The 16,208-nt window shown below is 35.4% G+C and overlaps 1 protein-coding gene across 1 annotated transcript in view; it reads right to left on the minus strand.

Moving 5' to 3' along the window:
- LOC140151166 (uncharacterized) overlaps positions 1-16,208 on the minus strand; it is a 200,301-nt gene that overhangs the window by 90,303 nt on the left and 93,790 nt on the right. The window lies entirely within an intron of this gene.

Here is a 16,208-nt window from a genome sequence, read left to right on the forward strand (position 1 = left end):
TTTTTAATTCACTGGTTCAGTAATGACATTTGGTCTAATCGCAGCTTCCCATTGTATTTTGTTAGAAATGTTGACATTAAACCAGGATTCCCTTAACCCTGAAATTATGGCAACATTCGGCCTCATAACTGCTAAATAGTTTGTCTAAAGTATATGAAGGTACACATATTTAGAATGTCAAAGACTTGATAAATTCATCCGTTTGTTTTTGTTATTGTTTTTTAAACTAGCAAATATTTAGGAGCCGTTTTTTATTTGTTTTTTGTTTTGTTTTTAATTTTGACCAACTTTGAGATATTTGCACCAAAAATGGTCAAAAAAGTATGAATCCTAATAATGAGAGGAATACAGTTAGATTATTTTTATTCAAATTCCCACAATTTTGAAACTTGAGGCCTGCATTAGCGGTCATTTTGGAAATATTTAGGAGGGTGTCTAGAGTCACTAGCAATCAAAAACATTGATTTTCCATTTTTCTCTAGGTGCGCCCATTTTGGTACTTAAATTAACTCGTCTATAACCTGGTATCTCTTATTACCTTTCACCACTAGTATTGACTGCACCTTCAAGACAATGTTCTATATTCCCGTCCCGAATACCCGTGTACAACTACAGTATAATCGAATCCGGATAATGCTACAAGAAACAAACTATTCCCTCATCGCACCTGTCAGGTGAGAGCCTTGCTAATATGAATTTCATTTACTAAGCAAGAAATTAAATCTGTTCTGGAAAAGAGCCTCAGGTGACCAGGTTGATTCAGTGGTTAGTCTGGCGGGCAGTACTGGACATTGAATGACCTTTCAGACTGGAAACACAAATAAATAGATTAATGGCCGGTATGTGTGTTTGTTTTGATGGCTTTTTTTGTTTGTTTGTTTGTTTGTTTTGTTTGTTTGTTTGTTTGTTTGTTGTTGTTTTTTGTTTTTGTTTTGCTTTTTTTGTTTGTTACCGGTTATTCTTCCTTTCATCGTGTCTGGAAGTCACGTTTAATATTATCAGAAGACTTCAGAAGACATAACACATGATTATATATTTTTGTAAACGATTATTTGCCCTTTTTCTAAAATGTCTCGATAAAATATTGCAGATTTAGAGAAAATTTACCAAAATGTCTTTACAAATCTGTCATTTTATAGTGAATTTATCAAAAATGTCTTGACAAATGTGTGATTTTAATGTCTGAAAGGTAGCCAGTTGACTACCTTTTGCCTTGCTTCTAAACAGACAGCCAATTGGCTACCTTTTTGATGTTTGAAATTAACTTCAGACACCAAAATACATTGAAATCCCATATTGTCAAGACGTGTTTATAAGGTTTGCTACAAACTGATGATTTTATCAAGACATTTATAAAAAAGGTTAAATAATCGTTTTCAAAAAGATATATAATCACGTGTTACATGTTCTAATCAAATTATACGCTAGTTGTTGCTTTTGCGCCAAATGTGGACAGTATCCGAGACAAAAAAAGTGTCCAAATATAGTAACATATTGAACCACAAGAATTATTACAGTTTATATTGCATGTTTTCTAGCACTAGGCAAGTTTATGAAAATAATTTTCTGACAAAATATTCAGGCATTATTTGCGTCAATGGCTGGGTATTTGACTCAAAATAAAGTTACTGAAAGATATTTTATCCGCGTCAAGATAAAAGCACCTTAGAACACATCAAGGAATTCTAAATAGCATATTTGTTCGGAGCAAGTCGTCTAGAAGGCAAACATTGTCGTTACTAAGTGAGCCGTGGATAAAACTACAGCCTCACATATCCCAATCCTTTAGAAAACTGTCCTTTTACCCCCAATATGTATGTAAACTGATTTAATGACCTTGCGAGTTTGGGGTATAAAAACTCATACTCCGAAAATAAGATCAACTTTTTACATTGTACAGATAAATATAGGTTAGAGAGCTTTGACAGGGTCACTGAGGCTAGATTGGCTATCAGCTTGTTAAGTTAATGATGTTTTTGCGATTGATCGCTGACTGCTATATTAGAAGGCTGTAAAATACGAGTGCATTTCGAATGCACCGGCTCGAGGTTGCAAACACACATACATGGCTTTTAACTTACGTTATATTATTACTTCATACGCGTCTTGGTTTCTTAAATATTCTTTCGTAGACAACCGATTTCGGAGATTTTCTCCTATTTCTTCTCGGTTTATGTGAGCAAGGTGTATGAAATATTTATGAAATAATAAAAGATAGTTGACACTTTTGGGTTAATTTTGTATTCTAAATGTTTACTCCCCGCGCGCGCTCTGAATCACCGTGCACAAACGTCACCTGAAGAGCATAACGAAATGACTGACTGAATTGTGATTGGCAAGGGTTTGGCAAGGTCTATTTCAAACGATCGAAACATAATGACCGCTAGAATTCATACTACTTATTATCTTATCATGTTTATTCTGTTCAACATAAGTCAATTAAAAAAAATTTCCCAAGAGGGTCCGAATTGGAGCCTCAATTGTAGATGTCTGGAGACAAGACACTCGTAAATGTAAGCGTGGAGGACACACTTAAAAGTATACTTGAACATTTATACTTATATAACTCGACTGCTTATTTATTTTGTTATTTAGAGAAAATAAAATGCATCAGTGTAAGAATATAGAACTCTAAGTCACCACCTCAAGTTCTAATTCTTAAATAACTTGTTAAAATGGTCGATGATTTTTCACTACATTAAATGATTCATTGCTACAGCTCTATCATTATACCTGAACTAAATGTAAAGAGTAGCAGTCAACCTAACATATTTTTCTGCTGTATTGTCGATGTCGTGGGTCATTCGATAAAATTAGGGGGTTTCAACAAACCCCTCTTCGTAGTCCGTGTTACAAAATATGGCTCATAATGAGGGTTCTAATAATTGATTGTAATATTATGATGCAGCGTTACTATCAGAAACTTATAATCTATAATATCTACAATGTAAGATGTTGATCTTATTTTTGGAGTATGAGTTTTCATACCCAAATACTCGCAAGTCAATCAATTTACGTACATATCGGGGATAAAAGGAATATTTTCTAAAGGGATTGGGATATACGAGGCTGTTTTATCTATACGGCTCACTTAGTAACGGCAATGTTTGCCGTTTTAGACATTTTGCTCCGGATATATCTGACGAAAATACATCTGAAGATCAAAATGCTTCTGTGGTTAAATAAACATGAATAATCACAATACAATAAATATCATCACAGTCAAATTCTTACCACTGTTTCCATGGTGTTAATCATTCACAGAGTATTCATTAACAAAGTGACAAAAACGGGGAAAATTTGATAAACCAATTGGTTCTTGCCATTGAGATTAAATTGATACATCAAAACATAATATTATTCTCCGGGGAAGAACAACTAAAATTGAATTGAAACACCTAGAGGTGTGAATGATAACATTTAGCTGCTAGCTCTCAAAAGTAATTTGCAATAGGAAAAGATGACGTCAAATAGATAAGATTTATCTGCAATCGTAACAGAAAGCTACTGCGATATAACAGTCTGAGGAGACAAGAAAATATGCATAATGCTATTTTTGTTAATAGAGGATTTCAAATAGGATCGGCAAAGTTAAGAAAACCGGGTACAGTGATCTGCATTTGTTCAATAAGCTATGGTGTTAAAATGGTGGTCAAGAAATGTCATGAAATCACAAATACAGCTTATTTAGGCAATGTCACTAACTTTTCCTCTAATTGGCACTTCACAATAGGGCAATAATGTGCAACAGTCCGGCATTTCCCGGTACTTCAGATTTGGATAAATTGACACTTGGCAACGTCCCGGGCAACGTAAACAATCAAGGCAGACCCTGCAGAAATGCACAGTATCGATGTTACAAACAGATTTGGCTTTTAAATTATTTCACACTCGCTTTTTACATTATTATTTTACAACCGATCAAGAGGATTTGCCCCCTTTTTCTCCTCGGCTTTATGAGATATTTATATCAAAAAATAGTTGGCACTTTTGGGTTAATTCCCATGCTCCAAATTTCTTTTCAAAAGGACTTAACCTAGTAAATGGCTTTTATATTGGCAAGCTAGTTCAAATTACTTTTCTAGATCAAGACATAATGACTTTAGTCTGGTCAACATGCGTTAGTTTTAAAAACTTTCCCAAAAGGGGTCCACATTCAACTTCCAATTGTTAAGTCACTCTGGAGACAATGTATATACGCGTGAAGACCCACTTAAAAGAAAATGGCATCTTCATGCGAACAATGACATTAGTTGGGATCAAGGTGAGAAAATACTACCTTGTTCTTGCTTTATATGACTGTAATCACAATCACAATCACAATCACAATCACAATCACAATCACAATCACAATCACAATCACAAGTACTCACCTTAAGTATAAACATATTTAAAATACATAAAAATACAATATTTAAAAATTGTCGATTATGTACTTGTTAGAGCTTGTTTTACTGATCCAAATAGTTTTAGGTCAAAAATTGGATGGATTTCCTACAACTTAGATTGAAGGGTCTATAATATGGGGTGTGGGAACGTTTACTGATGGTAGAAAGAGCAAGGTTGTTTGTGAAACATGTGTCCCTTAAATCTTAAAGTAAGAATGCTTATAAAACTTCTTATTAAATCTAAAGCTATTATCAAAATGTACTTAGTCATCAAAGTTATATTTACATTATATTCCAGGTGCAATGAAACCCAATACGTACTAGTATTCCTGGTTGACTGTATCAATACACAACTCTGTATCTGGAAATAGTATGGAGATTTGTGAGCATTGCTTAAAGTATTAGCATTTAATCTAATGCAACTTAAATACACCCTCTGGTTTCGCTAAATACTCGCTTGATTCATCTAAAACACTCATGATGATGCTCTTGTAGGAACAATCGGCAACTAATGTGTGCACGACAGCTGCTGGCTTAGTATGTTCAAATGCATGCAAATTTAGTTACACCACTTAACTAATTCGTTTAAAGATTTAACGTCTTTTTGATTTAAGCTGTTACCTGTTCGTGCAGTGCTTGGATATGCTATGGCATTAAACAAAAGGAAATTAGCCACTAGCTACATTTACTGACACGTCCAACCAGTCAATAAACAGTCTGTAGGGCCTTCCTACAACTTACATATATATTTTCATGGCTTGCGTTTCGCGTCCCATCATTAAGATATGTCCTGTTCAGGCGTACTTAATTAATATTGTCGTTTCTGATAGGAGTTGTAAATACGAACTGGTGTAGGTTTGAGAAAATATCACGAACAAGTGTTTTCAGAAGAGCTATGGAGTATTATTCAAGCAAGTAAACTATTGCGTTTAGAATTAATCAAACTGCCTTATTATCTTATACTTCATATTGTCATAAATTCTCCCCATACTTTGTTTTTGTGGATGTTATTCTGTATTGTCCTTTCTTAACATGTTATCAAAACTCTCATAAAGGTGTTGATCAAAAACCTTGCCTTATACAAATATGCTGAATAAAGCTCAATTTCCCTTGTAAAATTTCAGGTTGAATCTTAACAAATATCATCCACAAACAACAGTGTTTTGATACCACTGGGTGAACCATAACACAAAGCGCAAAACGCGATATGTTGTGATATGTCTGAGTGAGACATAAGTGAATCAATACTGAACTGGTACATCCCTAAGGCATGAAAGTGACGTACCTGTGTCTACCGTAGTACGACACTGGGGGTCTATCGGTGGGGAGATTTTTGTCGAAAACAGTGGTCATTCCGTGTGGGATATTAAAAAAAAATGGGGGTCAATATGTGTGAGAACGCTAAAATTTTTGTGTCATTGACCATGAAAAATAACTTTCTGGGCAACAATTTGCAAAATTTGGCGAAAGTTTGCCATTTCGAAAATGTTAAATTTGTTTAAATGCAAGTGAAGCGCAAACAAATTGCAGAGTTGGTGTAAATTTCTAAAAGATAATGGGGATCATGGGTCTAAGCTGGTGAAAAAGAGGGGGGTCATTTGGTCGCAGATTTGCAGAATCAAAATCGTCCTTCGTTGTACTAGTCCTAGTCAATCATTCTTATCGCATTATATTACAACACCGAATTCTTTCATTTCGGATGTAATTAAATCCACTTTTTTTTTAACTTCAAAGAAATTCACTTTGTGTTGGAAATATGATTTTGAATTTCCAAATCATTATCTAAAACAAATTTGTTTTTAAATGGACTGTAAATAGTTCACTTTATTTTTATTTGAGCCTTATCTGGTAGTTGATATTTTTTGTGGCAAGCTAGGCTCGAAGTTTAAAAACGTGATTTAAGAAATGTATTCCTTTGACAATGGTAGTGATGATGATGATTATGGTGATGATGGTGATGATAATGATGATGATGATGATGGTGATAATGTTAATGATGACGACGAATCACTGTCAATTTTTTCATTTATTTTTAAAATGTCATTACCATCGGAAAGGAAATTGTAAACAAAACGCAAAGTACGGAAACTAGTCTTGGGACACTTGAGGACCACGCACCATATTCGACCCCTCCTCGTCCCCGTAACAATGTTGATTTGGGTCTTATGAATAGCCTCCGTGTTCGGACTCTGCAATTTTGAATCCTAATTGTTTGGTCACGGGAGCCTAATAGAACCCAACATTGATTGGTGGGGAGGGGAGGGATGGGGTGTTAGGAAAATGTTTAGGTTTGAGCACTTCATTTGCATTCTTTATAAACAAGTAGTAACCTTCAAATTAAATGACGTTTAGTCAAGTGTTTGCTTAAACATTGATATGGAGGGGGAAGGAATGTGAAACATTAATGTTACATTATTGTTTTGCCTGTCTTGCCCGCGTGTTAAGTACAACCAGACGCACGTTTTTCTCGCTTCATAATATTTTGCAATGTTAGCCTGTTTTAACACACAGATGCATAGCGAAGCATAACTGTCTCTCTCGAGGACAACATTAGAACTTTTACAATGAAACAATTCCCAGTTCATTTCATTAAGATCCACAACATTCTCATCTATCAGGGGAAGTTCTTATACCCCAATACATGTGTACATTCATTGAATGACCTTTGAAGATTTGGGTACAAATTTTGCACTATGATTATGTAATTGAGGTTATTGGACTGTGCCATTGGACGAGGCTCTTGTGGTCCATAGTGTTTGCTTTGAAAGGATACCTTACGTAACCAAATTAAATCGGCATACTCCCCTCAAACATGTTGAAGGACGAGCAAGGTCTGCTGACCTTTTATAACGAGAGGCTAATTATGGACTACGCATGTTTGTGCGTAAGCACACTTGTTTGTCATATACGCGTACTGTGTTCGCACACGTATCGCATTTTGAATAGTATGCGTATAATGGGCAATGCGTTTTGGGCGTTTAAACATTACTAGTAAAATGTACTGGAGATGTTTGTGCGTATGTGTATGATTTGGAAATTCAAAATCATAATTGCCAAACAAAGTGAATTTCTTTGAAGTTTAAAAAAAAAACTGGATAAAATTACATCCGAAATGAAAGAATTCAATGTTTTACATAAAAACTCAGTTAGTAACACGTGATAGATGTATTTTATAACGTCATCGGAAGTATAATTGAAGACCTGAGCGCAAGAAGACCGTAAGTCCACTTGGCCCCTCAACATGTATACACTAATGTTGTGTATAGTTTCTTATAGTTTGGTTATGTTTTATACATGTTCAGGGGCCAAAACAAATCTTTCACAACCTTTCATAATGTTTTTACCCTGGAACATGTATTAAACATTATAAAACCCCCAAGAAACTATAATGTTTCGGGTCTTCAATTATTATTGGGAACAATCATGCAGCCTGAAGAAGAGTAATTAAAAGGCAACGATATTTATAATCGATTCGCAACAAATCCAACAATCCGAGTGTTTGGGGAAAAGTTCTCGATTGGTAATAGAATAAATTAACCTAAGCATTAACAGAGGCCCCCTTCGAATTGGCGCAATATAACGATTGACCAGTCAAATTAAAAAAAATAAGGGGTTAAGCCATCACTAATTGCAACAGAATCCATTTAATCACCATTCATTTCAGAGAAGCTTTTCAAATAAAACATCAAAAGTCCTCGAAAATTCAAGTAGTGGAACAGTACCTAGCTTGCAAAAATCCAAAATGGCCGCTTATGCAAGGGTGAAATTGGTCCTGTTCTGCTAAATGCTCTCATCATTCAGAAAAAGTATAGTTTGACCTGTCTCTGACATACAGTTCTTGAATTATAGGCAAAAAGGTCAAAGGTCCACAAGTGTCCACAATTAAAAATGCTCCAATTTTAATCCAATCGATCTTTGTTCTTTTGGCATAAATAAATTAAAATGAGAACAGTTGAATTGTTTTGAATGTTTTGTTACATAGGTAACATCACAAAATAGGTCAAGGTCAGCATTTTAATATACACCCATGATAAATTTTGTGGCTAATTTTGCATTTTTTGCAAAAAATAAATGCACACTGGTAACAAAAGTTATGTATATTATAGGGGCAAGGAATCCAATTACTTCACTGACATTCCAGTGATTCAAGACACGTGGTTCATTATATATGTTAAGAAATGAGGTACATTCTAGCGGTACCTCTTTTCTTATCATAAATAACGTACCGCTTATCTTGAGTCACTGGCATTCCAGTGAAGTAACTGATTCCTTGCCCTATAATATACATAACTTTGTTACCAGTGTGTTATTATTTTTGAGAAAAATGCAAAAATAGTCTAAATTTATCAAGGGTGTAGTACCACCTTAAAGTACATTTTCGAAGAGAAACATGATCGTTTAACTGACATAGCTGAAAAGCATATAAAGTACATGTATATAAAGTGCGTCTCACAAATAGTAATTACCATCCAAGCGACATATTCCTTCGTATTTTGAAGAGGAGCTTGACCATCAACAGTAGACATTGAAGCACAAAGTTGTAGTGCGATTGTGACGTCTTTGAAAAGGTCGTTGCATCTATCGTTCTTGTTCGTTGTTGATACATTCATCATTCAGCGTGGGTCTTCCGATTGGGGGGGGGGGGCACCGACCATGATGGGGGTCACCGGGTCTGATGTGGGGGGGCACAAGACGTTTTTGGCAGTTTTCCTGTGGGATTTTTTAAATTTTGCGATTGATTGGCCCCTGTGACGCTACGCCACTGAATACATTAAAACACTACATAGGCCTAATTCAAAGAACGATATATCCTCGAATGTATTGTATATCAATAAAAACGTTCTGTATATATCTAGTAATTTATGTGTAGTATAAGAGCGATGGGCTGCTGTTTTCTTCTATATTTAACACTTGCTTTCAACTTTATTATTCACCAGACAAACTAATAACAAACTTATTTTTAGTCTAGTATTGTAATAATTATGATTACTGAAATATGCATACAAACATATTATGTAATGTTTAAATGGGCTTTCTCTCTTTTTCAAAAACGAACCAACAATATGTGTATAATTTAATTTAACTGTGAAGTGTAATTAAATTGTTCCTTTCATCGCTATTACTTTATTCGATCACTTACATTAAATTAAATGAAACGATATATGCCACATTTTTTATAACTTTTAAGTGTCGTTCAAATCCAGAAAATGTTCAATTTTCATTGTAGATTAATAAAATGGTAACAGTAACTGATTTGAAATTTTCACATGAAACCAAAACGTTGATCGCGGTAGCTATGGCGACTCTATCTGAAGCGCACATCCTGGTCGAACCTCAAGCAACCTACGCAGCCAGGATGCGTGGAAATTTTTCTTGTGAAGAGGAGATGGATATTTTAAATATTACACAGGAAATCATCATAGAACCCCAAAGTTTATGTCAGAAATTAAGATTAGCTTACCATAAACACGAAACAGTAGCCTAATCTTTAACGGGTTTAAAGAATTTTTAAATAGATATTTAACGACCTTTTCAGTCTTCGTTTTCACTAAATTAAAAGAAAAATTTGAATAAATATTCTGCTTTTAAAACCAAATCAATTTTGACGCGATTGGATATCACAAATCATTATATATGATGTAGAGTTAATATTCATATATCATTTTATATATCGGATGCTTCCGGTTTTACACCCGATAATATTTCATTGGAAATCCTCCCAATCGGCTATTTCTAATAGGTAATCAGGCTTCCTTAGCATGTGTATAAAATTAACGTTATTTTATTTTATTATAAAAATACTTTAAGAAACTTTTCATTTTTTCATTATCAGATCGTTTGTTCCATTATCACGAGAGATATCTTCACAAAAAGATGTGATGTTGATGTAAAAACGAGTGCTTAACCCTTATGCATATAGTGGTAATTTAGAACGAGTGTGAAACATTAATAAGCTAACGTTTTGGCAACTATTTTGATTTCCTGTACAAAAACTCCTGCGTTGGCCAAAAATGACATATGAGAAGGCGGAGGTCATGTTGGTGCCCTTGTGCTGACAACAATACCGACCCGTTTCTCAAAATAGTATCGATTTTTCAATTACTATTAAAATAATGCATAATATTATATTATAATGATAAACAATGACACAGGCACCGGGCACAGGAACAAGCTATTTTATTTCATCTCACTGGTTATCACATTAACTTTCTAATGAATCGCACAACCACAGGGTGGTGCATGTTTTTCCTATGTTTTACAATGACCCTGATACTATTGAACAAAATGTCATTCACTTTATGAATGTTTATAGTGACTAGTGTCTACGAGTACATGTTAGATGTAATGTAAGATGAATCACATCTTTTGTTACCGTGTATTCTACTTCAAATTGTTTTTCAATTTATTAAGTGCTTGATAAATATTTCAAAGTACATACAAACATCACAAAGAATTTGTTTCTGAAGATTCTAAAGGTTACATTTCATATCTCCCGATTTTATGTTTTTCTTAGGATGCAGCATTTTTCCCATAATGCATCATGGTTCAGGAACATTTCATTTCTGAATGCAAGTAACACGTGCAGTATTGTTATTATTATTATTATTTCAACATTTTGAATAAAGAATAACAATATTAAGGCTTTTAAGAGAATGTATTGTAAAATGTTCGTGTCAAAAATCGGTTTCAGAATATTTAAAAAAATTAAATTATTAGAAATGGAGCAAAGGCCCTTTGTAAGAGTACCCTCCCCATACAATTTCCGTAATCCGGTTAAAGGATATTTTGGCTGCACGAAACAAAATATTCCCTCAACGCACCTGGCAGGTGAAGGCGTCGCTAATATGAATTTAATTTCATAAGCAAGACATTAAATCTGGTCCAAAGAAGCAGAGCCTTAGGTGACAGGGTTGATGCATGTTATTATGGGGGACATGGTACTGGACTTTGGACATGTTGAATGACGGTTTTGAATGTGGAAAAGAAATGGACCCGTAAATTTTGTATTAAATGTGGGTCCACGTTAAGGTGCGGTGGTGCATGGGCGAAGATTTCCCATTGTATTTACACTACGACATAAAACATGTTACTTGAAAGATAATCGCAAGGTTTCTGTATAAACTATTTTGCCTAAACTTTGATCATATAGCTATATGCTTATTTTACAAAATATTAGAAATATTAAAGTTATAGGTCTATTTGTTAGTGTAAATGACAATCCCTTCATTGACTCCTCTAAGCAACATATTAGTGAACTCGTCTCGAAGACATACCTTGGTGATTCGTCGGTTATTCTACCACTCCACGCATTCCAATCCCTACTAAACTAAGAGAAACAGGCACTTGATCCCCTCCCTCTCGGGAGGGGGTCTTCGAATTTTTTACGGGGATGTGACACACAAACTTTCGGATGCTGACTTTCTCTATACCTACTTTTTGCTGATTGTGCCACCCATCAGAATACCAATTTTCCACACAAAAAAACACCCAAACGCACCCAAATGTGCCTTAATTGGGCGCTTTTAGGGGTACTATTGTCCAAATGCTCCCAATTGGGCGAGTTGGTCTCCACTGAAAACCCACCCATCGATATACCAAAATTGCTGAAATGGTACCCCAAAACCGTGGCACACCCCTGTATACCTTCGACTAGGGAGAACCCCCTCCGGGCTTGACCTGAATTACTGGTTAATGACCCTGCGATTATTGTGGGCGAAAACTCTTGCTCCAGTAAATGAGACCGACTTCCCAAAAGGGTACGGATAGATAGAAGTTATAGATTTTTGACAAAAGCATGGAGGCTTGTTTGGATATCCGCGCGATGTGTTAACGATGCTTTTGCAATTGACCGCTGACTTCTATTAGAAGGCTGCAGTGAGTACATTTGAATAGAAAAGCATTTGCTCCGGGTTACAAACACACATGGCTTTTACATGTAGATTTCAGTTATATAGAAAAAAGGAAGGTTTTATTTCAAACTCTAATGGTGACCCACAGGTCAAATTGCTAGAATTGTACATTAAACACACCTAAACATACACAATGCAATTTGCAGGCAGCAGCTTAATCAGCGCCAATATTGCAACATTGAAACAAACAACTGTACAAACATCCAATCCAACCCAACCCCATCCCCCAGTAGGCAATGAGGATAAAGTGCCTTGCCCAAGGACACAACACGTTAGCACGAGCGGGGCTCGAACTCGCAACCTATGGATTATGAGTCGACCGCCTTATCCACTCGGCCACACGTGCTCCCACAATATATCATGCACTTTTTTGTTTCAATATGCCTGCAAATGATCAGTTTTGGGATTTTGTTATAATATTATTTTTATCTTCAGTTCCATCTTTTCAGCAACAGCAAGATAATTGTGTTATTACATATTTTATTAAATTAAACATACTTGGCATTCTTTGGGTTCCTATTATATTCTAAATTCTAATATTCTGTTCGGCTTTACTGATTATAGTAATCAGTTAGATGAGAGCCAGTTTAAATAATTGTATTCTAGATATAGACAAAATGACCACTTAAAAAAAGTTAAATCCTTCCCAAGCCTTTCGGCCCATTGGGCGGCGCCTATCTCCGTTTCGTAACCCTAGGCCACATGTCTGCAAGCAGAAAAGCTACAGCAGGGGGTTAGTCCACTGGTAGCCATGTGTTTAACTTTCCCTACTCCATTCTTTCAATGCCGAACGCCTGGCAAGAAGGCAGTAGGTACAATTTTTAAAGCCTTTGGTATGGCCCGGCCGGGATTCGACGCGACCTCCCGATCCTGAGGCGGACGCTTTAACCACTAGACCACCACGCCGGTTAAATGACCACTTGATTAGTTAGTTCTCTGGTCAACATGGGTTAAGTTAATAGGCTTTCCACAGAAAGGGGCACATGTGATTTCTCTATTGCACAAACTATCATTTTATAGGAGTTAATGCAATGAACCTGATATTAGAATAGTTACAAGAATACATAATGTTTTGTTCTTTCATTACTCGACTGTTATTTTTATTTTGGTATTTAGAGGAAATTCATAACCTCATTAATAAACGCGATGCGTGCGAATCAATAACATTTAGTTATTTGTGAAAACGCGAACGCAAATTGAACGCAAATTATTATCTCACAATTGAGTAATTCAAAAAATTAGTAACATCCGTGAGCGCCGAAATGTGCGTCGAACAAACTGCGCGCAACCTGGCTACTGTATTTGGATACGCACTTTTTTTATTTGTCGTCCTATTTTAGCCTGATCGATTGTTGGAAAGGGAAGATGTATAGATCATCTATCTTTACAAACTTTTGAGCAAACTTGTGTGTTATTTTGTAAAGTGAAGAGATCAATGTGGCGGTTATGAATGAGGTTAATAACTTTGCATCGGTAATATGTCGGGCATATTCCTCGGTTCCAAAGACAAAATGTTTTCACAATACCCTCCAAATAACCGATGCGCAGTTATTAACCTCTAATCAAATGACTGTGTGTACGTGTATAGAGAAGATGTCTTCTACATTACAAGTCACCATCTCAAGAAGGACCCTGAGTTGTATGTAAAGTCAATATAATTAACTTCTTTGAATGCTCGATAATGTTCTTGTTGAAGCTTGTTTTACCTGATCGAAATATTTCAGGTTAAAATTGGATTGAAGGGTCTATGTCCTTTAGGAGGTGTGGGAACGTTGACTGATGGTACTATTGAGAGCAATTACAGGTATTGTGGTTGTTTGCGACGTGAAACGTTATATCTATGCCCTCTGAATTTTAAATAAATGCACGAATCATCTGCTTTGCTTTTCCACAAACTGATGCACTTATGTTAAGTACAAGTTTATGCTGAAACAGAATGTACATGTACTTAGTTACCAAAGTTATATTTACATTCCAGGTGCAACGAAACCTATGATACTAAATGTTGATTCGTATACGGCTAGTGGAATGGCAGTAGCCATAGTTTTCCAGTTTAACTAAGAAACTGTAGTTTACTTCTTAATACTAAATACATTTATAGGCCTTGTGGGTCTTGAATAGAGGTCATACTGCAGTTTATGTCCGTTTTCCTATACACAATACACAGTGCTCTTTCCCATTGACGCGTGACCTCTACAAATAGCCCTACGTTAAAAGTATGGGGATATGACTAGTTAACGTCGCTGTGTGAAAAATAACCGGCCAATATTAAAAGTACTCTTCTAAAGTTCTAGAAAATATAGTTTTTAACATGTCCTAAATTTTTAGCTAATTTAGAAGTTTGGAAATATTCGTACTTTGGTGTTTTAGTTAATGTTATAGGTAATAGTACATTGCCTAGTTAACGTCGCTGTGTGAAAAATAACCGGCCAATATTAAAAGTACTCTTCTAAAATTCTAGACAATATAGTTTTGTAACATGTCCTAAATTTTTAGCTAATTTAGGTGTTTGGAGAGGGTCGTACTTTTGTGTTTTAGGAAGGATATGTAAACGACAGATAACACCAAAAATATGAAGAAATTATTTCCAAACCGTGTTAAGTCAACAATCATTATGTTGCTCATTTTCAAGAATGCTGGTTTACAAAAAGCACGCCATTGTCTCATTTCGTGAACAAAAGTACACATACCATTGTTTCCTTTCGTTTCCTTTATAATCGGTTACCCAACTGAAGCTATAATACGCAAACTTTATTGCGATATCGCACATGAAAACAGTCACATGTGCACAGCCAGAGAAGATCCGATTTAATCAGTTGAGCTGTTTCAATGAGTGTTATCTTGGTTTAATAGCTTTTAATGGGGTTAAGTCCTGCAAAGGTCGAGATGAATTCTACTGTAGACATGACTGCATCATGTAACAAATATATATCAAAACGAGAGATTTGAGCTTTTTCCCCCTCCGGGAAAAAACGTGCTTTTGGGGTGGAAATGACACCCCTAATATCAAATGTTATGATCTTCTTTATAGAACCCATACCATTCCTTTGTGTGTCAGCTTTGTTTGTCTCAATATTTGAGTGCAAGCTCATACTCACCTCTGACTCACCCTAAAGGTCTGACAATTATTTGCTTTAAGCTATTACCTGTTCTTGCAGTGCTAGGATAAATTTTATGGTATAAACAAAAAGAAATAAGCTACTGGCTATATGCACTGGCACTTCCAAGCAATCAATAAACGCTCTGCGCGTACATATATAATGATCATGTTTTACTTTTCCCATTCCGTTTTCATTAAGACATGCCATGTTCAGGCATACTTAATTAATGTTGTCATTTCTGCTAGGAGTAGTAAGCACGAATTGGAGCCAGATTTAAAGAAACAAAAATATGAAAAAGTATTTTCAGAAGAAGTCTGGAGTGTTATTAAAGCAAGTAATCTATTGCGTTGAGAAATAATCAAACCTACCTTATTATCTTATCTTTCACATCATCAGAAAATTCTCCCCGTGCCTAGTTTTTGTTGCCGTTATTCTCTATATTCTCTAAACTTAACAAATTTATAAAGCCTTTGAACAAAAATCTAGCCTTATATAAATATTCAAAATAAATGTGTTTATCTCCCACGATCAATTTGGAGTTGAATCTTTACAAATATTATCCATAAACATCAATGTTTTGATACCTCACTGTGAACCATATTACATAGTATATACAAAGCGATATGTTGTGATATTTCTGAGTGAGACATAAATGAATAAATGAAACTTGTACATCCCCAGGGCATCAACCTCGGCTCTATCCAGAGACGGATGTCCCAAGATGCACCACTGCATCAGCCTTCATCAGATCAGGGACTTTACTAGTCAATCATTATCATCATAATTTCCAATACATTTGCTAGTCATAT

Source organism: Amphiura filiformis, chromosome 4, assembly GCF_039555335.1.
Source record: "Amphiura filiformis chromosome 4, Afil_fr2py, whole genome shotgun sequence".
NCBI lineage: Eukaryota > Metazoa > Echinodermata > Ophiuroidea > Amphilepidida > Amphiuridae > Amphiura > Amphiura filiformis.